This window comes from Equus caballus, chromosome 29, assembly GCF_041296265.1.
Source record: "Equus caballus isolate H_3958 breed thoroughbred chromosome 29, TB-T2T, whole genome shotgun sequence".
Taxonomy (NCBI): Eukaryota; Metazoa; Chordata; class Mammalia; order Perissodactyla; family Equidae; genus Equus; species Equus caballus.
The window spans coordinates 39,707,891-39,733,811 of record NC_091712.1 but is presented as its reverse complement, the minus strand read 5'-3'; the positions used below and the strand labels follow the sequence as shown (position 1 = coordinate 39,733,811).

General features: G+C 50.1%; 1 long non-coding RNA gene across 1 annotated transcript; it reads right to left on the bottom strand.

The window, feature by feature from the left end:
- Window positions 1-1,678: 1,678 nt before the first annotated feature.
- On the bottom strand, window positions 1,679-25,540 carry LOC138921347 (uncharacterized). Its single transcript, XR_011433866.1, has 2 exons — window positions 25,448-25,540; window positions 1,679-4,503 (listed from the first exon to the last, which is right to left on the bottom strand). It is a non-coding gene; the product is annotated as an uncharacterized lncRNA (long non-coding RNA).
- Between the last annotated feature and the right edge of the window lie 381 nt (window positions 25,541-25,921).

Below are 25,921 nucleotides of genomic sequence, written 5' to 3'. Positions count from 1 at the left end.
CATCGAGTGTGCTTGGCACTGCCCGTCAAGAACAAGCACAGGATCTGAACAGGCCATGTATCGACCTTCCCTGGCCAGCGTTCAGGTCGGAGCCGAACCCCAATTCCTTGGTTCAAAGCCAAAAACGGTCCTGCAGGAAAACTCATCAGGCTCGGCTCCAGGCCAGCCAGTTAAAAAGGGGTTCTGATCCCTCCAAGGCTCACACAGATCATTTCTGCTAATTAAACAAATATTTTTCCAGAGCCGTCTTGGTTTCCGCTGTTGCTGTTGGCCCGAGTTGCTGGCACACGATGGGAGCCGTGCCTTGAAAAGCAGCAGAGATCAGAGGAAACCAAGTGGAGCTTTTGGAGCAACAGAGAAGACAGGTCTGCAGAGCAGAGGCGCTCTGAGGCCAACAGAAGGAAGGAAGAAACACGGGCTCCTCTGCCTCTGGGTCACAACCAGCTCACAAATACCGGTTCATTCACACACATGCACACACTCACACACACTCATACACGATGGAATCTCTTCCCTGAACCCCCACTGCCCTCCTCCTTCACCTCCTGCCTCCCCGACACACACACACACAAAGAAGCAATCTGGTGCAGAATAATGATTCCAAATTCAGAGGCTTGTGTGTAGCTTTGTTCCCACCTGAAGGAAGGACAGGGGGCAGCTAAGAAGTTACTTGGAGAACCGGACTAGGTGGTATGGCACAAGGTCCTCGTGAGACACACACGTCAGCAGTGGTTCTTAACCCCTTTGAGCGTATAATTATCACAAACGTCCCCCTGCCTGCCAACCCTCGTCCCAGAGAAATGTCCAGACACGTAACATTTCTGTGCAAGATCAGGCCCTTCTGAAGCCGAGAGCGGACCATGGATTACAGGTCCAGGATCCCAGCTCTGGAGCAGTCAGTCCCCGCAAGCAGGAAGCAGAATTGCCAAGCACACAGCCCGTCCCCCTTCAGCACTCCAGCACCGCTTGACTGGCAGGTCTCGGCAACGCAGAGCCTCCCACTGCCATGCCCCCCACACTCACTGCGAGCTGCCCTTTTAAACTTGCGACCCCTGGCTTTTCTCAGAAAAGGCTCTGCATCTTACCGTCCCCTTCTGTTGCATAGGAGCATCACTGACACCTGCCAGGCCTGGCTGCACTGAAGACCCCAGCCCTGCTCCCGGCCTGCCCCAAGAAACCAACGCCCATGAACATTTTCCTCCCTTGAACTCCAGACTCCTGATCTATAACGTGAGACACGTGGGCTACGTCAGCTGCTTCACACTGTTTTTAGCCAAGAGCCCTTGCTACGCCAGTCTTTAAGCAGAGCAAAGCAGAGCCGCTCCAGCTGAAGAACGGATAGGAGAAGACCCCCACCAACCCCTAGGTCCCTGCAAAACACAATAGAAAATGCTGGACTAGCAGATTCCTAAGTGCCCTGCAGCCCAGTAATATTATGATCCTGGGTCCGCTTGGGGACCTTGGATCTAAAACGTCCCCCTCCCTGCCATCCTACCACCCATCACCCATAAAACTAGCACTTCATTGACTGGTTATGCATTCCTTCTTACCAGATCATTCCATTTTAGGTAATCTGACGTGCTTCAGGGTTCTGAGGGAGTTATCGGTTTAATGAGCCAGTCCCACCACTAAGGGAGCCGCATTGTCATGGGGATTATTTGATTCCAAGTGACAAATGTTAAAATAATACATTCTTTACTTTTTTTAAATTTCAAAAGTAATGTGTGGTTTTTATAAGCAATTGTTATACTGTAGAAATACATTGCAGAAGAAGTGAAAAATTGCCCCTCTCCCTCCCCCCCAAGTCCAAGGCCTCGAGATATGCGATACTGGAGTGACAGGCACTGTGGCAGCCTTGGCGGGCCCACTGATTGCACGTGGGGATCGCTGGGCACCTTCCACTCCCCAGGGTGCCGGGCTGTGCAGCTGTGCAGGTGCTGCCAGGAGAGCCTTTCCCAGGGGCTCAAGAAACGTAGCAGTGTGTGTGAATTCAAACCCTTGCTCCCTGAATAAACGCCACTCTGAGCCTGTCACCCGGCTCCTCTCCGGCTCCTGTTGCCTTCCTGAGATAAAGGGTTAGCTCCCTGCTGACCTCACAGGGGTGGGAACAAAACCACAGGAGAATCAGACTTCCCTGATGAAGAAATGATGATCCAGCTCATTAGGCCCAGATGATCAGGCTGGATAACAATCAGCTTCCAAACCACCAGCAGGCCTGAGGTCTAAAGACCTGTGCTTCAAGGAGCTTCCAATCTAGTAGGGCGGGCAAGAAGCATCGAGTCCAGTGCCATGCAGTTGTGTAGACTCTGCTTGAACACTTCTGGTGATGGGGAGCTCTCCACTTTGTGCTGGGAGAAGATGCTGGTAATTAGGAAATTCTCCCTCACACGGAGCCCGGAGCCTCCTCCCCTGCTACACACACCCCTCGGGGCTTCTGCTGGCCTCCCCACGTATGGCAGCATCCAGTGGAAACCCAGGGTCCCCCTGCTCCCGGCACTGTACCCTGACGCTCCACCAAATAAAAAGTTCCCGTCTCACATCAAAGAAACCTTGCAGCGTTATGAGGAACTCGGCGTCTTTGAGGCCAGACGTTTTCTCGCCTAATAACCAGACCTTGCCCTGAGCTCAGCTCGGCCAAGTGTTTCATCTCCTCGTGTCCTGTTTGTGGACCAGGGGAAGTTGTGGGTACATCTGATCTTAGCCTTGTGGAGCTGCCGCCAAACAATACATCAAAGGCTACTTCTTTTGAAAGCAGAGACTGTCTTGTTACCGTTCCAGAACAAATTCAACCTAGCATTCCAGAAGGAAATCCCAGCTGACCGTTCCTCCCCTGAGATCTTCAGTCACTTAACTCACTGCCTCTGCTGGCATCTTTTCCCCTGGGAGAGAGTCTAGATAGAGCATTTTTCCTCCTTCCCTTTGGGAGTGTGGGGGGTTCCTTCCCCCAGCCCCACATTCTGATCCCAAGCTCAGTAAAGGGTGGCAGAGAGCTCTTCATTGAGTTGTCTGGCTAAGGGGTGGCACCCCAGAGACCTTCCTGGTGCCACTGCTGCAGCAAAGCGTGAGGGACATGTGACTGGAAGACTGAGTTCTCCCGTGAAGAAGATTGAAGGCAGCCCCTGCCAGAGAGGTTCTCCTGGCAGGACCAGGGGAACCAGCCAGCGTGGTCCAACGGCGCTTGTGCCTCTTGGTGTGGGAGGGTGGCACGAGATTCTCCCATGAGCTGAGTGAATGCTCAGTGAGAAGGGAGACAGCTCCGGGGTGCAGGGGTGTGCAGCCAGAGCAGAGGTAAGGGGAGGAGATGAGAGACTGGCTAGAGGGGGCGTCACCCACACTGGGGAATGCTGCTGTGCTGGGGACCCCATGTCTGTGTTGGGGGCTCTGTCAAAGGACAAATGCACTCCTCCAGAGAAGGCCAGTGATGGGAAACTGGGGTGAACCCACAGCCCTTGCATCTCTCTTCTTCCCAACCCCAGAGGAACCCAGGACTGAGGCAAGGGGCTCCGGCCAGAAGCTGGGAGGGCAGCTGCAAAGCTGGGTGGACCGGGACCCCCCTCCTACACTCTGGAGAACACCCGCTCTCCACACATGCCCAGTCTGTGGCGGGTGCCCCAAGTGTTCTCCCAGTGTAGGGAAGGAGCCTGCACACGCCAGCTGCCTACTTTGGAAGCGGGCTCCTGGCCAGAAATGAGGGGCAAGGCGAGTCTCTCCACCAGGACCCGGGAAGGACACTGGCCCTCAGGCTTTCGCCGTGCATGGGAAGAGTACCCCCATCCTGCACACCCCTGTCTGTGAAGAGCTCCCCACACCTTCACCAGAGGGAAGACGTTCTCTTCAGAGCTCTGACAGCAGATGGGCTTCTCCCAGGGGCCTTAAAGACTCGGTGTGTGTTGTGTCCCGCTCATGTTTGAATCCCCCACTGTCCCGGACAGAGTGTCGGGCATATAGAAAGTGCTCCAAAATGTTGGCTGAATTGAGTTTAAAACAAGGAGCCCGCTGTCTGGGGACAGCTCTCGTACTTCCAGCATCACAGAATCAACCAGCTGTCTGCTTCTGTTGTCCTTCGTAAGTGTTGAGGGCACCCTGTCCGAAGTCCCTGTCTTGGAGGCGGGAGAGAGCCTGGAGGATACAGAGGTTGTTCCAGCTCAAGATTATTGTGTGTTTCAGCCTATTTGGGCCCAGACAAATCACAGATGATATAATCCGTAATTCTGTTCCAAGCGTTCCTTATATGGGAGATTCATCCAGCAGCCATAATTCAGCTTTCGTTGACGCATATTTTTTTTTTAGGTGCATAAACTTTTTAATGGGTTTTTCCCTCCACAGAGAATGCCTCAGCATAGGGCTTAATAAACTGAGACTCACGCGTTAGCAAACATTCTCAATGGTCGCCCATCTGTGAAGTTTTGCAGCGACCGTGGCCGTCCGTGAACTTTTGATCTTCGATCAAGTGGTTTGGGCACTTGTTACTCTTCTCCAGGATCCACAGTACCTCTGGGTAACCTGGATCATAGAAATATTTAATTAAATTGTACCACATGGGAATTTCAAGTATGAATGATGCAACCCCCCTCATAATAAAAATCTATTATTCCCTGGTCTTGCATTTATACTGCTCTCCCCAGACTCTCGTACGCTGGCTTTTCCTTACCACACACACACTGTCTGGAGAGAGAGCCAAGAGTCATCTCGAGGAGGAAACTGTGAAGAAATAGAATGTCTAAATAAAGTCAAGGCTCCTCTGAGCACTTCGCCATCATTATTCATAGAACATTTCGCCCTCACGCTCTTGCTCTGTATAAAGCACACCTTCCACAGGGGCTTGAAAAAGTCTCAGGCAGCTAAAAGCCAGAGACACACACATCCATAAATAACTTGTCATTTAGGCCAGCTTCTCATTTAACTGCAGTAATGGGGGGGGGTGCAAAAATGCAAAGAATATCTAAACTTTAAACAATGACATAACCAAAACTAAAGGGCAAGTCTTAAAGGAGTCAATCGATTTTTCATCTAAGATTAAAATTCAGTGTTCTCTGCAAAACTTGAACTCAGTCGCTTCAGGTTCCGTCTGAAATAGATGTGCGTCTCTGCCTCTTTCTCCTGGCGCTCTCTGCTTTGTCTGCAGACAGCGTGTGCGTGATGGGAAAAGGTCAGCCTGGGCGCTGGGGAGCTGTCCGCAGGTTGGGGAGGAATAGATTGTTCCTGTCCAGAGATTGCTTAGAAACAAGTTGGAAATGATCTTCTAAAAGGCTTGGATGCCTTGGGGCTGGCCCCGTGGCCGAGTGGTTAAGTTCGCGCGCTCCTCTGCAGGCGGCCCAGTGTTTCGTTAGTTCGAATCCTGGGCGCAGACATGGCACTGCTCATCAGACCACGCTGAGGCAGCATCCCACATGCCACAACTAGAAGAACCCACAACGAAGAATACACAACTATGTACCGGGGGGCTTTGAGGAGAAAAAGGAAAAAATAAAATCTTTAAAAAAAAAAAAAAAAGGCTTGGATGCCTTAAAAGAAACATGTTCTATTTTATTTAAAACAGTCTTGCAGGTCAAGCAATCAATCAATGGCTGTTTATTGAGACTAGCAGAAAAACTAAAACCTAATATTGGCTCTCAAAGAGCTTACAATCCAGTTCCTAGAGGGGAGGAGCTGCGTTTACAAGTCCAAGACTGATGAGGGGTCCAGGTCCAGCTCTGCCACTTACTACCGGGTATCTCGTGCTGGGCAAGTTATTGAACTCCCGAAGCTCCGTAAAATATAAAATGGAGATAATAACTGTAAAATGGAGATTTTATTACTCATCTGTAAAGTGGAGATAATAACAGTTCCTTACTCAGAGCTTTGTTACAAAGGTTAAGTGAGGAGGTACACAAGAGGCCTGGCACATACAAGTTCTCTATAAAGGTAGGCTATTACCATCATCTGTAAAATAACGCCCCAAGGCACCAAGCAACATAGCAAATAAGTGGCATAGTCATTAAGTTCATGGAAGCTCAGGGGTGGAGAGACTCCTGTGGGCAGGGATCAGGGCCACATGGTGACCATGGAGGAAGATGTCCACAAAGGAAGATGTTTAGCAGTGACTATGGTTTATAAGTTCTGACCGAAAACATGGTGACTCAACGTTCGAACCATGACCCCTACTCTTCCTTGGGCTTGATTTATTCCAGTCTCAGCCAGACAGGACTTCTTTCTTGCAAAGAGTTGGGTTCAGGACCATCTGCTTCCACTCTGCTGGCCTGCCTTCCCATCCTGGACACCACATCCCAGTGAGTGGCTCCAATGATGGGGGAGTCCTCATCGAGCTCCCAGGGTGAAGCTGAGAATATCTTCAGTGGCCTTATCAAGTGCAAGCAAGACACCTTAAAGTGAAGATAGCTCCCATCTTCCTTTCCTGCCAGGTAAGGTAGACAGGGAGGAGCAGAGGACACAGTGGGGAAATTCAGGCCATGTCCTATAGTTCGAATTCATTCAACATATCCATTCCCACTATATGACTGGCCCTGGCCCCAACCTGGGGAAAGAATGCAAGCAGACTCTTCTCCGAGCTCCAAGTGTTGTATAAATCCCAAATGAAGGGTTAGTCAAGGGTCATGGTACTCAGAAGTCTGCGGAGAGTCAGATAAAGTCTATGTTGGGTTAGTTCTCTCTTTTATGCAAACTGCTGATTAAGCATCTGCTGATATGCGACAGTGTGCCTTGCGGAAGATGTGAAAATGAAGAGTTAGTTCCTCTGGGTTCCCAGAGAAACTTGCTCACATCCCATTATAGTCCAACTACCTGGCATTGCATTTGTTGACTCTGCTTTCTCGACTAGACATTCAGATGTGGCTGTGTCTCTCTCAGTTTGAATCCCCAGCACCCAGCCAAGGGCCCAGCACATAGCAGGCACTCATTCAGTGTTGTTGGGTTAAATAATTCTGAGTCCATGTTTTCAGGACAATCCTACATTGTGGTGAGCACCTGTCCTCAAGGCCATGGCATTGAGTGACAGCTGTCACGTCAGCCACAAAAGGAGAAAGCTGTGGGAGCTTGGGTGAGGTTGAGCCTGTGCTGGTGGTGCACCCTGAGAGGCTCCGCAGAGAAGGTGACTCTGAGAAAGCCCTTGAAACAGGATTAGAGGCAGGACTGGAGCTCCAGTAGGCGGAGAGGAGAATCCCAGCCAAGCGAAAGGCATGAAAAGAGGCACAGTGTGGGTGAAGCCAGGAGGTGAGTCTTGGAGGACATGATGGGCAGGTGCGTCAGAGCAGGGAGCCTGGAGTGGGTGCTCAGGGTGCTGGACTTGACTCGGTGGACAACGTTCCTTCTCCATTCTTATCATCCTCACCATCCCAACAGTGATAATAGAAATAACAATAACAACAACTGGGATTGCCTGAGTGCCCAACACATGCGAGGCACTGTTTTAAGCATTTTGCATGAATTATCTTTCAATCCTCACGAACACTCTATGAGGAGAGGCTTCCATTTTACAGACTAGAAAACCGAGGTGCAGGAAGGTTAAGGGAGCTTCCCAAAGTCAATAGCTCAAAGTGACAGAGGGTTCAGGCCCAGGCATGTGGCTCCAGAGCCCACATCCTGCCTCTGCTGATGTTCCCCTCCCAAGTTCATGGTCACCTCATGCTGCCCCTCCTTGCTCCCAACCACGACCATCACCCCCAGCGCTGGTCCGAATCCTCCACCTGGTTTTATCTCCACACCAGGTCTGTTTTCACCACAGCTAGCTCTCAGGGTTGGAAAGCAGCCTGACTCCCACACCCCTGTCTCAAACAGATGGATCATCTCGTAGGAATGCTCTCTACCTAGTCTGTCAGCTCCCCTCAGCAACCATGCCTGCCACATTTTGTCATCTTTTTCCTGAAGCCCTTGGCTGTCTTCCACTCATGTAGCCTTTCAGACATCTTACCACAGCCGCTGCTACTGGTGCCCACCATGAAAGTAACAAGACCCCAGGCTGCTGCCTCCCAGGGTTCCCAGAGCCCGAATCTCCAGGGGCCACTTTGGCGCCAGTACATAATGCCTCTCCCACCCTCAGTGTCTTGCACAACCTCCATGAAACAGCTGCTTCAGCTTCTATCTAAAACTCTCTCACATGGGCCTCAAAAGGCAACATATGATACCAGTTGGAGGGTCGACTACCTGCCACCCAGCATCTCTAGCCTGCCCACCCACATGCGGAACGCTTCCTCATCACTCCCCCACCCAATGCAACACAACAGCCAGAAAGGGGTGGGTGAGTATTTGAGGCCCCACTCCCAGGTTAGCCTCCACAGATACCACCTTACCACCGCAGAGACCTCTCATTTATGTACTGGTCTTCACCATGAATTGTCGATGTCTACTTCTCTCTTTTCTTCTTTTCAAACTTTACTAAACACAGTAAAAAGAAAAAAAGAAAAAACAAAAACAAACTTAAATTGTTTAATTTCGTCCCTACCTAGCAATTCTAACAAAGAGCTTTGGTCAGAGTTCTGCAGTGAAATTTTTTAGGATGGAATAATGTGTTGTCTAGATTTGCTTAAAAATAGTATGGAGGGGTAAGGCACATATAGACGAAATAAGGTTGTTATGAGTGGATCATTGTTGAGGCTGATGGAGTACAGGGATGGTGGAAGATGCTAATTACTGCATTCTGTTCACGTCTGTACATGTGTAAAATCTTCCAACTAAAAGCAAAAAACATTTAAAAATTTCTAAATGTTGGTGGGGCAATAGGTTGAAACTCATGGCAATAGGTTCAAACCATTGTGGAGTTTCTCTTTTTATTTCATTTCTCTACATAATCTCCAGCGCCCGGTTCCAGGGATAAGTGGGGCTTGGCTGGCTGTGTGCTCCTGGTCCAAGAAAACCAGACAGAGTTGGAATTAAAGTCTGCACAGTTGATGCCGCCAGGAAGGCCCCGCCCGGGCTGCCCCGCAGACCTGGCGTTAGCAGCTCCCTCCTCAGAGCCGCTGCCATGGGTCTAGACACATGGTTGAAGCATCAAGGTTCCAGCTTATTCTGAGTCAGTGAAATGCTGACGTCAACAGTGAAGTCTGCGTCGCATCTCAGCGGAGCAACGTCCTGGGGGTGGCCCACCGAGTGCAGACGCCAAAAACAACAGGCGGCTGGAGGGTGTTGAGATGGGATGTTGAGAAAGTGGTGTCATGGGAATTCTCTCTTTGGCCTTTAAAGTGTCTATCTTCAGACAGAGGAGCCAAAGGGATGTCTAGAGGCTTAGCTTTGAAGGAATTTCAGGGCCCCTGGGGAAGTCATCTTAATTCTGCAGCCTTCTGTGGTCCAGGCCTGGCCCCTTTCGTTAATCTGGCAGATGACTCTCAAGAAAGATGCCGCTGGCCTGGGGGCAGCTTCGGAGTGGGTTGGAGATTGTTTGACTCCAAGAATGAAGAGACCCTAGCCAGCTTCCACGTGGGCAGCCCATCTATTTGGAGGTCTCTGTCCCCATCCCCTCACCCCACCCCTTCCACCATCTTTGGGAGCCTCGGCCGTCACAGGAGTCACAGGTCATTGGCGCACCGCCTCGCCTGGTTAGAGCCCTCCCCACTCCTGATGTCTCAGGGTGCTGTCTATGAGTCTGTGTTGAGCCCAGCGGGCAGCTTCCCTTTGGTTTCTGAGGTTACGCCAGAGATGTGACCTCACTTCTGCATCAGCATCCATCTGAAGAGCAGGGTCCAGGCTGAGCTTTCCATCTCACACAGGCTGAAAGAGGGGCAGCGAGGAGACAGCAGCCTCAGTCGGACCCACACCCAGGCTGGACCCCAGCTGGTGCTCCCTAGCAAAGGTGTTGGGTGCAGCAACTCTGTCCACTTCCCTCAGCTGCCTTAATTCAGTCCACCTTCGTCTATCTCCGGGATCACTGCAGCAGCCTCTACGGCGTCTCCGTGCACCGGTCTGGACACCTCCGTTCCATTCCCACACAGCTGCAAAGCCATCTGTCTAAATCACAAGGCCGATTATATCACCACCTGCTGCAAACGCACAGCGACTCCTGCTGTCTCAAGCACCCTGGCACAGTTCTCCAGGCCCGGCACACCCACTGCTCCAGCCCACCTCGCCCTCCTCCCTGGCATGCTCTCCTCTCCCCAGGCCCAGCGGCCGCCCACAGATCCCAGGGTGCCTCTGCTCTGGCCTGACTGGCTCCCCTCTTCCCTCTGCCTGCAGACACCAACTCTCCATTCAGGTCTCCGTATCTCCCTGATGCCAAGGCTGGGTAGCGCGGTCCCTTGGCGGGTGCTTCAGTGGCCACCTGCCCAGCGTGTATCACACAGTCTTGTAATTGCTGGCTTACTTCCCTGCTGCTATGGACTGAGTGTTCCTGTCCCCCCAAATTCACGTGTTGAAGCCTAGGCCCCAAGGAGATGGTGTTAGAAGATGGGGCCTCTGGGAGTGATGAGGTCATGAGGGTGGAGCCCTCATGGTGGCATTAGTGCCCTTATAAGAGACACCCCAGGGAGCTCCCTTGCCCCTTCCTCCATCTGAAGACACAGTGAGAAGACACCGCCTATGAACCAGGGAGAGGATCCTCACCAGACGCTGGGTCTGCCCGCACCTTGATCTTGGACTTCCAGCCTCCAGAACTGGGAGGAATAAATGTCTACTGTTTATAAACCACCCAGTCTGTGGTATTCTGTTATAGCAGCCCAGATGGTCCCTCAAACTAATCTTACAGGGCTGGGACTGTGTTTAAGCCACCACTGTGCTCCTGAGCACAGTCTGGCACACAGTAGGTACTCAAACATGGGGGGCTCACAAATGGTTTGGACAACAGGCCCAGCTGAGAGTGCCAGCCCCATAATGGTTTCTTAGTGATCTCGACATTTTCTTCTTTGAAACACTTGAGTGACTGCAACCAGACATCCTCTGCTGCCCCATATCTCTGTCCCTCAGAGTCGTATCCCCCAGGTCATTCCTCAGACTCCTCCCGACCTGGAATGGTTTTGCAAAGGAATGAGAATGCCCTGAAGAGGCGGTGCGCCAATGCAGCAGCAGAAAGGCCTTGTCATTGCCACCTGCATGGCCCCGACTACTGAGGGCTGACCCCACAGATGAAGGCTGAACCGTGGGAGCAGTGGGACCTGGCCCACGTTCACTATGTATCAGCATTTCCCCCATTTAATACAAATGACAGCTCACTGAGATGAACATCGAAGGCACTAGCCCCACCTTCGCGAAAGAGGATGGACTTTGAAGTTGAGTAGATTGGAGTTTAAGCACTGTTTTTACCACTTATTCTTTCTGTGCCATTTTTGTCATATGAAAAATGTGCATAACACGTGCTGTATTAGTTGGAGTAAGTACCAGCTGCTGTAACAAAACCCTGAAATCTCAGTAACGAAATGCAATAATGCACTTACTCCTCACTCATGTGAAACTGGGTGTGATTGTGTGGTTCTCTTGCTGCCTTTCCAAGCTCAAGGAGCCATGTTTCTCCCACACGTGGCTCTGCTTGACTCTATGGCCTTGTGGTCCTCCACGGGACCTTCTGCACTAAATTAGCCAACAGGTGAAGAGAGGAGACGTCGAGGATTGCTCAGGAGGTGAGGGCCAGCCTGAAAGTGGTGTGCATCGCTTCAGCCCAAGTCCAACGGCCCCATCTAGAAACAGGGGGAGGCGGGGCAGGAAGCATGGAAATAAAATATTTGAAAGCACTTCGCGTTGCTTCTGCCACACCTACCTGGCAGGATTGCTGTCTTTAAGGGAACAACGCATAAAGGTGCTTAAGAGAGTCCTGGCCCACTGTGGATGCCAAAATAATGTTTCCTTCTTTCTTTGCCTTTGGCGATGGTTGGGCCTGGAAGGTTTCTAAAATGATCTCTGTATGTAAATGAGCCTCAGGGCTTCTTTTTTTTTTTAAGGACCTGCCGATGAGGCTTTTTGAGTTACTAGCCAGTCATCGGAGGCCCAGGGGAGTCCGAGAGGTCACCCTGACTTGGCAGGACATTTGGGAAGTTCTGCACTAAGCACCATGACAAATGTGTTCCCTCCATGCCTCCATCCACGCCCATCAGCCACAAACACACATTCCGCCCTGCTCCGGAAGGAGATGGAGGTTCAGGGTGACTGGATTTATGAATTTCCTCAATGTGGATTAAACACAGTTAAGGAGGCTGTCTGTGGGGACGGAGCCGTGGAATGGGGTGTCTCTGGCTGAGATGGTGTGACTCAGGGTGGAGTCAGCTGTTCAGACAGGCTTTGGGAAGCGAGTGGGATGAGAAACCTGGGAGGCTAGAGGCAGAGGCTCAGACGCTGTTCCCATCACCTCCCCAGACTCTCTTCCTGCCCTTGTCTGAGGCTTATTGATGTACTGGTGGAGGACAGAGTTGCAGGCAGTGAACTGATGACCCAGTGTCTGAGGGCAGAGACAAGGTGCTAGAGAGGACATGAGGATGAGGACGAATGAGCTTGAAGGAATTCAGACCACCGTCGGGAAATAATAAGAACCTAACATCTGCAGACAGATCAGCAGCACAGTGAGGATAGGGTGAAGCAATGCAAGATGACTGTGAGGGACCCCAACCCCAGCATGGACTGTGTTTAGTCATCTCTGGGAGTCTTTCCTCAAGGCTGATGGACGTTTCTGTGACTTATGGGTCACTGGCTCTGATATCCAGTAGGAGCCCCAGCATTTTCACATCTTGGTTTGAGAGATCCTCTGCTAGTGTTATCATTGGTTAAGGCAGCACCAGATTCCAGCTGTTCACGGGTGACTGACTGGTCCCTTGGGCAACCAGTCTCCTTACCCCCAGCCCCATGCTCACCATCACTCCCTGAGGACATAGCACCTGCTGAGCCCCTAGATCCCTGGATTCCTCAGTGGCCTGTGTCCATCCAGCCTCCAGACCCCTCAGGTGCCTTCTTCCCTCACCTGCTTCCCGCGCCTCTGTCCCTCTCAGAAGTGGAAGAGCAGGGAAAACAGTGCCATGAGAATCTATTCCTCTTCAGGACGAGGGTTTCCCCTTTATCTCTTACAGTTTGGAAGGTGAGGAGGCCCAGACAATCGTAAGCCTAAGAAAAGAGGCAGAATGTGATTCAAAGTGTGGGGAGAACTAATTTCCCATGGGTGGTCTTTCCTTTCCCATCTCCAGAAAAGCCGCAAAATGGAAACACACACACAAGTCCAAATCCAATCAGACAAAATTGTCAAGGACCCTAATGCAGAAGTTGAGGACACGCCCAGTGATCTCCCATCTAGCTTCAGGGCACCATCTCACTTTGACTCACTTCCAGGGTCCTGGCAACTGGCTGTGGTTTCTGGCCCTTGGCCAGTTTATTTTAAAGGCCAAATTTCCATGACTGTGTGATAGGCGCTCAGCTCTAGATCTTCAAATACGCCACTGCCTTTCTTTCCCCCTCTCCCATATCCACGCTCTCTCCTTTTAACATTCATATTTCATTTTACAACAAATTTCTCTTTTCTCTTTCATCATGTTGACTGGCCATCACCATGGCCACCCTCCCCACCCAAGTCTCCTCATAGGAAGGGGCCCACAGGCAGGGACTTGTACTTGTCATCCTCCATTAGTCAAAGTGGTGATGAGCTCAACTTCCCTCCTGATCAGCGATGAGTCCTCTTTCCGTTTGTTTCTTGTAACTAGGACAATTCTGTGAGTAGGGAGCTTTGGGTAGGCCAAGAAAGTCCTTCCCTGGGGGCAGGAAATTGGTTACTTGCCTTTGGAGTCATCTACTTCAATGATAAAATGTGGGCTACTAGGGGCCAGCCCGGTGGCACAGCAGTTAAATTCTCATGTTCCGTTTCGGCAGCCCTGGGTTCGCAAGTTCGGATCCCGGGTGCGGACATGGCACCACTTGGCAAGCTGTGCTGTGGTAGGTGTCCCACATATAAAGCAGAGGAAGATGGACACGGATGTTAGCTCGGGGCCAGTCTGCCTCAGCAAAAAGAGGAGGATTGGCAGCAGATGTTAGCTCAGGGCTAATCTCCCTCAAAAAAAAAATGGGGGGCTACTACTCCAATGATAAAATTGGGGCCTACTCTACGTACCTGTACAGCAAAAAATCTATAATGCAACATCATAAACCATACGTATTAAAATATATATATATATATATACACTACATATATACTACCTATGATAAAAACCAATTTGAAGATTTTTCTCACACTCTTGATCACAAACTGCTTTGGTGGATGATTTTGCTGAAAAAATTAAGCTAGCCATTAATCACAAAAGACAGGCATGAATGAAAGTCATCTCACAGCTTGCTATATTGTGTGGGACATAAATGTACTGTACACATTTGACTCCCCAAAATATTATCAACATATTTGTGAGCCAAAATACATTCAAAAGGTATGGATTTAAATAAATTTTGCTGAAGTAATCATCCATAAATATTTGCCCAGTGATAGGGGTGAATACCACCTTGTTCAAAACTTGTATCCTTAAGTCATAGTTTTAAAAGAATCAACCAATTAAGTAACACCAATATTATTTTTTCAACATGGTATAAGGGAATAACCCTCCTTTTCCATACATATGCATATTTCTTTTGTTTTATGATATGAATCATATATACTTTATTGATATATGGCCGTGTTAATGAGTCAGTAGAAAAACCACACCCCTGTTGTGGGTGTAGGAGGTGAGGTCATTCCTAATGGCACTCACCAGGTATAATGAGGTGTGTTGTTCAGATCTAAAATGGCAGAGGAGTATTGTAAACCTTGATCCAGTGGTTATTTCACGAGTGTATACACATTTAAAAATCCATCAGCCTGTATAGCTTTGTATACTTTACTGGATGATGTCATGTCCCTATAGAAAAATAGAATAAGTGATCAGAGGAAGTGCCGAGGTGAACTTCAGAGAGCTGTCCAAATGCCTCCCGAATTGTGGAGAGAGGCTAGCAGGGAGGAGAAAAGGGGCCCCTCCAACCCGTCTGTGAAATGCTGCCAACGTGTAACGGCTGGGAGATGATTATCTATGGAAATAGTCTATAAATGCTCGTTTATCTCGGACTTTGTAAGCTAATATGTTTTATGCTTTTTGGATTCTCTTCTTTTATTTCCTTTATTTCTCATTTGGTATTAGACAAAGTACAGTGGATTATTGCTGTGTTGTGAATACTATGTATTCATGGTAGTTATGTTCTTTAAAGTCTCTATGAACACTGAATTAGCAGATCGGAAACCTTCACTCCTGGGGCAAATACAGGGTTAGGGTCCTGCAAGCCTCTGGTCACAGCATTTCCATCAACCCATCAATACATAACTTTGTGTGTGTTTTTTTAAAGATCTCTTATTTAATGCATACTATTGTGTCATTAACATTGAACTCACATCCAACAGCTGTAACTCATGCCTAAACAAAGCTGGTCTAACACACGTATTTTCTCCGTAAGGCACATCACAGTCCTGTCATACTTAGGACCACTAGACACTACAGCACTAGGCTTTGGGGCCATTTTAATCAGTGAAATCACCAACAAACCGCACAAAAATGAAAAAAATCTGGCACTAAATAGGCCGTGAAAGGACAATTGTTCACAGTATGAGAGCTGAAACAAGAAAGCAGTGTCACCTAGTTTGACCTCAGCTGGGACATGCACGTTGGGTGATTCAGGTATTTTTGCGCCTCTTTGCATGTTCACGAATGAGTGTGAAAGTGCTGCGAGTATTGATTTCAAGGTTACAAATAAATTTTAACAGGTAGGTGAATGCATAAATACAGAATCCACGAATAATAAGGATCAACTGTATTTTGAAAGTTTCTACTTGGTTTAGCTGTGGTGAGTGGGACTAACAGAAGGAGCTGTTGTCTATACCAATGGTTACCAAATTCACTCCATTTTAGAATCTCCTGGGGAGCTTCCAAAACCCTCGAGGTCCAGACTGCACTCCAGGTGAATTAATTAAGCATCTCTGGGGTGGAAACCAGGCATCGGTAACCTCTGGCTCAGGGTCTCCTAAAAGACTAAAATCAAGGTGTCAGGTGGGGCTATGGTCCCATCTGAAGACTCGACTGCTGGAGGCTCTGACTCCAAGCTCAGCTCAACGATTGTTGGCAGGATGCAGCTCCTCACGCGCTGATGGGCCACGAGCCTCTGTTTCTCCCTCACTGGTGCTAGAGGCCACCTTCAGTTCCTTGCCTTGTGGGGCCCTCCATCGGGCAGCTCACAAAATGGTAGCTGGCTTTCATCAGAGTGAACAAGTGAAGGGACAAGAGAGAATGTCCAATCTTTTGTAACCCAATTCCAGAAGAAATATCCCATCACTTTTTGCTATATTCTGTTCATTAGAACCAAGTCATTAGGTCCAGCCAACACCCAAGGGGAAGAGAGTACAGAAGGTGTGCATACCAAAAGGTGGAATCATGGTGGGGTGCCTTAGAAGCCATCCACCACACCAGCCTTTCCAACCTAGAGATTTTCTTTCTAGAGCTGAAGCTTGGAATTGCTAGTTTGGTCTTAAACAAATAAATTGTTGCTTCCTTATATCTATACTTTCAAATAAAATATCTATTTGTGAATTATTCACTTCCTGGATTATATATGGATAAATCCACACGCTCCAGGACTTCCTTCTCCTGCTCTCAATTTTTGCCTGTTCAAGCATGATAGAGGCCACATAATTGGAAAGCTATGTCTTCCACCAAAAAATCATCTCTCTCAGGGCTAAATATAAATTGTTTATATTAATTATAAGTTCATTAATTTCAAGGCAGAAGGAATACAGGTGCAAGGACCCTGGGCACGTTCATCAAAGAGGCCAGTGCAGCTGGAGTAGGGTGTGGGGAGGAGGAGGAGCTAGTGGAAGAGGGAAAATTCCAGAAGTAATGAAGGTGTGAGGGCAAATTATACAATCTTGCAGGCTGCGTATACTAGTTATCTATTGCTGCATAACAAATGACCCCAAAATTTAACAACTTAAAACAAAAATACCTTTATTACCTCCCACAGGTTCTGTGGTCACGACTTCAGGACTGGCTCAGCAGGTGATTCTGGCTTTGTATTTCTCATGTAGTTGCTGTCAAGGTGTTAGCCAGAGCACGTTCACCTGAGGATTTGATTCGGAGGTGGGGGATCCACTTCCAAGATGGCTCACCAAGTGGCCGCCAAGTCAGTGCTGGCTCTAGGACTTCCTGGCTCATGGACCTCTCTACAAGGGTGTTTGAATATCCTCCCAACATAATGACTGGCTTTTCCCAGAAAGCAAGATGGAACTGAACATCTTTTATAACCTGACCTTGGAAGTCTGCTCATCAAGGTTCCATGTTACTGACTCCCACCCCTGGGAATAAACCCTTGGGACACACGCTGTGAAATGATAGCCCTGGAAATATACAATTATAATTACACTTGGGGACTTCACTTCACGTGGTTCATATCAAGAGAGCCCCCACAGAAGAAAATTCTCAAAAGAGCACAACTCTTTTGAAGAAGGTTCAAGAAGTAGTTCCACAAGCCTTGCCCTAAAGAATGCCCTGAGCAGGTGACCCCAGCACCAGAGACTCCCACGATGGGAGACATGCCATCCAGGAACGATACCCAAGCAGCTATGTGACCGACTGCTGGAGCTGCACTGTGACTGCTGACTGCCAACCATGCATCTGAAGGGAAAGCCGGGCAGAGGGGAGTGAGCTGAGGGCGTCATTTGAGAAGTGAGCTGGTGTGGACCTGCTACCCTAGGTGGTGTCTATGGCTGTGACCGGGAGTCCACTGCAGCAATCCACTGGCTTCGTACATAGGAGATGGCAATGCCTCACTTCTCACTTCTGTGGTCTACCCCAATCAAAGCAAAGATGCTGCCCGCAGTCCTCGTAGGTGTGAGCAAATCAGCTTGGCTTCTGTACGACAGAGGGAGGAACCCAAACAAGGCAAAAGATAGTTCACCCTGTGGAAAGTGAGGCTGTGTGCAGTTTCTCTTTTATAACAATAACTCTAAAATGTGTGTGCGTGCACACATGTATGTGTGTTGTATGTATGCCTGTGTGTGCAAGTATGTTGTGTACTAGTGTGTATTGTGCGTGTGTGTCTATACACTCTTGCTCCTGCCCTAGGCAGGAGTGTAAATCAGCACACCTTCCCTTGAAAGCAAATTGCCAGTATGTATCAAGAGCCTTAAAAAGGCCGATGCCTTTGATCCAATCATTTCACTTCTAAGAAACTTAGCACTTCTTAGAAAATTATCAGTCTTAAGGATGAAGTTATATATAAGGGTATTCTTCTCAGTGCCATTTATACTAATCAAGTGTTGAAATAATCAGAATGTCCAACAATGGGGAAATGGTTAAATAAATTACGATGTGTACAGCCAGAAAAAAAATGCCAGAAACCATTTTTAACGAATGCTCACTATTAAATGCTTATTTTTTTAAAAAGTAAGATGCCGAACCATCTATACTGCAGTGACGTTGTCATGTGTATTCAGAGTAAAAAGACCGGTAGGAAATATACCAACATACACCGGGATGCTGGTTGTTGATGACAGCTGGGTGCCATTCTTATTTTCCAAATTTTCCACAGTGAGCATGTGTTGTCGTCTTAGCTCGGATTTGCTCCAGAAAGAGAAGCCTGAGGCATGGACCGAGGGCAGGTGGCTTATTTTGGGAAGAGATTCTCGGGAGCTGGGTGGGGACTAGGCAGTGAATCAGGGCCTGCTCGTCACCACCTTGCAAAGCTGCTGCTGCGGGCATGCTGGGGACCTGGTGAAAGGAGGGAGTGTGAGATGTGCCCACAGTGTCTGACAGTCAGAAAAAAAGCAATTAAAAGGAAAAGAGAGAGAAGGGAGGGAGGGAAAAAGAGAGTGAGGAATAAAGAAAAAAGAAAGGGAGAGAGGAGGAGAGAATGCCAGGAGGAAGCAATGGAGAGGAGGAGGAAGGGAGGAGAAAGCTGTCGGTCTTCACTGTTGCTGCTGTCCGTTTCCCTCCTAACTCTCTTCCTTCTCGTGGTTGAGTCACCATCAACACCTGCCAGCTGGTAGCTCAGAGCTCTGGTTGCAAAGGAGGGACACTCTGTTCTGGAAGCTTCCGGCCCTGAGCAGGAGACAGCATGACCCTCAATGCCCCAGCCTCTCCTCCCACTCCACTCACTTCCCTGCCTGGGCAGGTCACTCCACACTCCTGTGGGTCCCCTGAAGGTCAGGATGACAAGAACGACCTACAGTGGTGTCTCACTTCAGGCTTTACAAAGCTTTCACTTAAAGTACTTCATTTTACTCTTGCACCCAAGTGTGAAGTAAACAAGGCAGGACTTTTAATCTCTGTTTTGCAGCCAGGAAATGAAAGCCCTGAGAGGTGAAGCAATTTGCTCAAGGTCGCACAGCTAGTAAGTGGCCTCGCACCAGAGCCTGGCCTCGCATCCCCAGCTCGTGACTCCAAGAGCAATTGTGTTTTCCTCCACAGAGCCCTGTTGTCCGTGTACGTGCTTTACAACCTAACCACCAGCACATATGGTGCCCAAATCCTCATAAATTCTGCACTCATTTGGCAACAAACTAATAATAATGTTGAACCTTCATCAAATACCAGTCTTTACTAAGCATCTGTATTCATTATCTTGTTCAATCCATAGCAGAGTCCCATTGACAGGCAAGGAACCAGAGCCTCCTGAAGGAGAATAACTCTCCTGTGCACACAAGCTGGACCCCAGACTCAAGCATGACACTCTGACTCCAGAGCTATGACAATCACATTATTAGATGCTCCTCGTAAAAAGGGCCCATTTAAGATGACAAAACGGGATCTTCAAAGAGAGATCCCAACCCATCTGCACTGGCTCTTAAGCGGTGCTTGGGCACCGATGGGCCCGTTTCTCCTCTCTTCTGAACTCCATCTCCTCACAAGAGCCCTGACTTCTAATCCATCACCCTCTGGGCTCTCACTTGCAGAGGTGTGATTTTATGCCAGAGGTGTGATCTATGCCTCACAGATGTATGTACGCACAGTACACACTCGGTCAACGTTGGGTTGCTGTCGATGGGTTGGCTGCTTGAATGAATTAATGAATTTTGTACTCTCGGAAGCCCACCTTTCCCCAAATCCCTTCTCCACCAGTCTCAGGGTCTGACATTTCCAATGTCAAGATCACCAGGTTAAAAGCTTGATGGAGACATAAATATTTTAAATGGAGCACCAAATTATTTTACCCGGGAATTGGGAGCCTATTAACAAGCTGATGGATCACCCCAGACTCATTTCTCTAGTCCCTCTTCCCTTTCACCCCATGGCACCCCTGCACCGTGATGCCATGAGTGTGTTTTGATGGAAAAGACGGGACAGCTAAGAAAGGTCTAGAGCAGAACTTCCAAACTAGTTCCGGAAAAACTGTTGTGAATTCAGCTGCTCCTCAATGAGCTTGTTTATTCGTCTTTAAATGAAGGTAATCTGTTGCAAATCCCATCAAATCCTTTAATGTGTTACCATGATTGCAAGTCTCCCCGAAAGGAGAGTTTCATAGACAGAATTACTCAAAAACACTTTGCCATAGAAACGCAGCCCAGCTGGATGCTCAGAGAAGCCCAGCAGAGGGTTCGAGCCTGCTCTGCGGCCAGGATCACCTGGGATGCTCTTAAAAACACAGATTTCCATGCCCCACCCTAGATCTTTGGGAACAGTCTTAGGTTGGGACCAGGAAAAGGTTTTTCTTAGATGCCCACTGGATGATCTGAAGATGAGCTTGTCTGGGCATCTCAGCCAAGGGCCTGGGACACTCTGTGAAGGTCTGGGTGGAAGGAAGCCCACCTGGGGGTGGGGGAAGCAGAGAGAGGTGTTGGGGAGGCCAGAATGAGGGAATACTCAAAGGAAGGATGTCACATGTTGGGGCCAAGCTTTGCCCAGCTGACAATTCCCCTGCCCTCTCAGGAGCCGAGCAGGGCTGCATGCTTTTAGAAGGGGCACCCTCTGCCACCAAAGCTGAGGGGTTCCAGAAGAGCCAGGGCGTGTCATCTTTACAGCCAGGCACAGACGTGGCGTCCACCTGGCAGCCCCACAAGGCCAGGCCGGACTTGGAGGAAGAGGCTGGGCCGAGAGCCTGGCTCGCACGTCTGTCTCCATCCCACTCGGATGCACTGCATGGGGCACAGCCCAGGGTGAGGACAACCTCAGGGCCTTCCAGCTCTGCCCCCAGCCGGGCCTCAGAACCCCCTGGGTCGATGGCTCCAGGAGGCCTGTGGGCCACATCAGGAGGAAGCCGAAACGCCCAAGATTCTGCATCCTTGACTTTTGTTAACCTCCCTCAGCGCCTCATTGACCAGGGCAGGGTCCCCTCCTCACTCTTGTGGGTGCCCAGTGCCTACCATCAAGCCTGGCCCAGGATAAGTCTGAGATACATACTCGTTGAATCAAGTTGAATCCTCTGTTTCAAATGGCCTCGAGTTCCTCCTTCTCTCTTTGTGGGTTCACAGCAGGTGGTTGTTGGGCCGAAAGAGGCCCGTGGTCCAGCCAGCACCCTGCACACAGGAAGTGAGCTGGACTTCTGCAGTTGAAATGAGGGCCTGCAAAACCCTCTCTCCTTGAGTCTGGCGTTGGTTTGGTTCCCGGCTGTCTGGGTGGACATCATTGCCACTGTCGCTATGGAACAAACTACCATGTGGTCCTCTCTTCCTGCTTCTGCAACCTCTGCTCTAAGTGTGAACATATGAGAAGACTTTGGATTGTTCTTGCCTCCACCTGAGCTAGGGAGGGGCAATGAGGCATCTTAGTTCTGCCCGCTGTGTGATCTTGGACCAACTGCTCAACCTCTCTGAACTGCAGGGACAGAGGCTCAGCAGGTGTAACAGCTGTGTGTGGAACCCATCTCTCCGTGGGTAAAGTTCTATTTACTCACAAGGACATGGTTTAAACATCATTGCATTTTTGTTCATGCATTTACACAAACGTGTGTCTTGTGCCTTGTTTATTGACGTGGGTCGTGTGTTTGCTGGGTGGGACTGTGCGCCCTCTGGGCTTGGACATTCAAACCAATTGCTGCCCGAGCCCAGTGCCAGGTCCCTTCAGCAAAAAAGCCCCAGGTCCTTGTCTGTGGGGACCCTGCATTCCTGAGTCACAGCATCTGTTCTCAGGACCACGGGGGATGTAGGTCCCTGGCAGCTATGGCTCCTCAGGTGGCAGAGCTGGAGGGAGGAATTCCCAGAGGAGGACTCATTCAACAAACATCTGTTTAGCACCTAACACTACCACGCACTGAGTTTAGAATTTTCTTTAGGTGAATGGGGACAAGGTCAGGGAGCCAAAGTTATTGATACAATTTTTTTCCGAGATTAGATACAAGTTTATTGGTATTTATTCACACACACAATGAATGCTCACTGTGTCTGGGATTTTCAAAGCAGAGGAAGAGGAAATCTAGCTCTGGCCATGATCGGGGCCCCAGCTTTCACAGTCCGATAGTTCCATACCTGGGGCCCAGGCGCAGCTTTAAAACATCCTGCAGCTGGATAATTGCAGCCTGAACAGTAGGTTCTGTCCAGGGGATGGAAGAAGGGAGTCATCGCGGATCCTGAAGGCGGTCCCTTCTGTGGGTCTTTTTTCTCCCCCTCGGGCCGTGGACTTGAGCAGGGCAGACCACGAGCAGAACTCTTTTACAAACTCTGTGCCTGTGCAATGGTCAAGGCCCTACACCTGGGTCCCTGGTCCAGGTCAGGGGCTCCCTGCTCCCCTCTGAGGAGCTGCCCTTATCTTTCCTGAAATTGGGTTGGGGCAATGAGAGAGGTTCTCAGAGGATGGGCAACTTGGCAGATCCTTGCCAGCTCCTTCCCCTGCAGGAGGAGGAGGGCAGCACAGCAGTGGTCCTTTTGAGGGCAACAACCAAGGTGTCCAGGGGACCATGTTTCACACAGGATCATATCCCCGACCAGCTGGACTTCCCTGGCACAGGAGTCCACTCACTGAAGAGCTGTAGGGGCTCCTTCGGCCTTGCACGTGGCAGCAGGCTCTCTGAGTGTGTGTGGAGCTCTCGGGGGTTCCCAGGTATGAGGGACACTGTTAGCCCCGTCACCTCTCATCGTCACCTTTGCATGTCTGCAGCCTCTGAACAAATAACCACCCACTCTGGGTTAGCCTGGTCCTCAGACAGACAAGGATCTGGAACTCACAAACTCTTCACAGCCCTGACACTAGAACGGGTCGCTCTAGGCTTCCTTGCAGTTGGTTCCCAGGGGCCCGAGCGTATTCTCCCCAGTTCCATTCTTCCCTTCTCCTGTCAAGCAGGAACACGCTTCCTCCCGCCTCTCCTTGGAACATGCTTACGGAGCACATATTCCTGTGGCATTCACGCCCACAGAGTCTGGGCCTGTTCGTTTCCCTGCGCCTGCTTGCATTACCACATGAGGAATCTAAAGTTCAGGGAGATTAAATGTATCGCCAAGGACAAACAAATGACAGGCCACTGAGTCATTCAGCCGCCTTACAAACATTGCTAAAACAAGGACAGAACCCGAGGAGAGGGCCCTGGACAGAAATCAGACCTAAAGATAGAGAAACCACGCAACGGGCAAGTGGCTAGCTTAACTAAAGAATAACCCGAGACTCGAAACATCAGCCAGGCCTCTTTCTCGTTAGGAATATGCACTCCATTCGAGGTGTTTTCACCATGCGACTGGTACTTTATAGAAGTCATGTGACATTTAGGGAATGAAGAGGGGGAGAGGGCTGGTAGGCCAGTGGAACATGCAGATATATACATAGCATAGTCGCGTCTTCCTGGTTGGAGAGATGGGGAAGTTAATGAGTGTCTAACCAAGAGCTTGCACGTGCTGTTTTCTGTGCATTATCACAGAAACGTTTTCAAGAGCCCTGGGAGATGGGTTTCGTTGGGGATCCAGGTCTTCTGGCAACCAGCTTTGGTTCATATGTCTGGAGGCCCATTAAATGGCTCCCAGCAGAAAATCTGGCCTCCGTTGGGCCTCGGAAGCCCCTATCACGAGCACACATGATGCTGTCTCTGTGCCTGTCATGTCTAGAACAACATCCCGCCTCCTGGCACCCCGGGACTTACAGCTGCGCGTGCCCAATCTGTGCCATTCACCCCACATCAGATCGGTCCTCCTCCTCCAGCTCTGAGGTCATTCAGAGAAAGCTGAGGATAAAATGCAGCTACTCCCTCTGGAGCAGGCGGCACACGGTGTTCTTGTGCCTGATAAATGTACCAAGAACTTCATTATCTGATGAGGAAGGCTCCCGGGCCGCCCACGCCTGCTGCCAAGCCAGCCGAGGGCGTTGCTGCAGGTGGGAAGCAGCGTGGGACGGCTGGGCCCGCCTCCTTGAGCCAAAGCCCCTAATGAGGCCAGCTCAGGAAGATTCCTCTGGACCAGTCTCAGCCTCAGCAGGAGGGACAGACAGGGACTTTGGACAAGACTGAGGCTCTGAGAGGTTGTGGAGGTGTCACCCAGCTGGATAAGGGTCAGAAATAAGATGGAAAGTATTCCGATCTCTGTAATGACAATACCCAGCACTTACACAGAACCTTCTACGGGACCCGCACGGCACATCTATTCACTCATTCAATCCTCCAGCAACCCACGAGGGCAGGACTGTCGCTGTCTTGGTGCCACACGCGAGGAAACTGAGGCACAGAGAAAGAAGCTCACCAAAGGTAATACAATCTACTTATGCTTCTTTCCCGTCATGCCCCCGTGGCTCCTACCTGCTCCCACAAAGCCTCAGCCTCCCCAGCCAGGAGGGCCACCTGGTTAATGATGGACACATTCTCTACATGCACAGGCAGCATGCCCAGCAGCTGGCTCACCAGCACCTGCTGTTTTATGGATGGTCATAAGTGTCCCATGACCAAGAGGACATGGGTTAGTAGACTCTCAAAGACACATCCACAACACAGCCAACCCGGGTGGATGCTGGGACACTGCCTCCTCGTGTCTGAGCTTCGTCCCCACTCACCTGTCCCCTACTGCCCACACGTGCACGACTGATGTCCCCCTCTCCACGCTTGCCTTCTCCAGAATACCCCCCTCTATGGCCCTCACTGGGACACCCCTTCCTTTGAAAAGCCTTCTCTAGCCCTCCACTTCCACGAGGCCAGTTGGGAGCGTGGCTTGGCTCACACCTAGTTCCCTAGCTGTGTGACTTTGGGTTTCGGAGACACTTAAGTTCTCTGTGCCTCGGGTTCTCATTTGTAAAACTTGATGACCATAGGATCAGACTTGAGTGCAGATGGAGCAGGTAGCAAGCCCTGTGTCAGTGGGAGGCTCGCCCTGCCTGGGTCCTGCGGTCCCTGGCCCTGCCAACACAGCAGTGTCCCTGTCCCATCATGGTGGACCCCTTGAGGGCAGGAACCGTGTCCTATTTTCTCCCCAGCACCCGGCCACAGAAGAAGCGCCCAGGGAGTGATGTCTCTTCTAGTAGAGAGACTATTCTTGAATATTTGTGCTAAGTGAGGGAGGAAAACACAAATAACCCCAAACAGAAAACATTCCATCTTCATGACACGCTCAGCCAAATGGCCACACTCATAAAAGGCGGCAAACAGCACTTACTGCTTTCCAAGTTAGAGACGTGATTTCCAGCCTTCTCCGGGTGAGGGTTCATCTGCCTTGTAAACTTAGGCAGCCCATGACTCATACACCGATTCCGTGCATCATTCCTTAAAGGGAACACCCCTCAGTTTCTCAAGTCGTTCATCCAGCTGTGCATGGTTGACCTAAGGGACAGCCGCACCTGCTGGCGAGTACGGTGCCGCGACCCCGGAGCAGGGTCAGGAGAGAAAGCCTGGACACACAGGAGACCCCAGGCTGGAGGATGCGCCTGGCATGGCAGAGCTACAACAGGCACGCTAACGAGATGCCAGACAGGTCTAGCATTTCTTCATGCTGCACTTTTTGGCCTCTGACTCCCTCTGGCTGAGCTCACAGACCAGGTGTCTGAGCCCGGGCCTCACGTGAGGGAACCATGGGCCTCTCTGCCTGCTTTGTCTGCACTGGCCACGGTGACCAGGCTCAGAGGGGACAGTT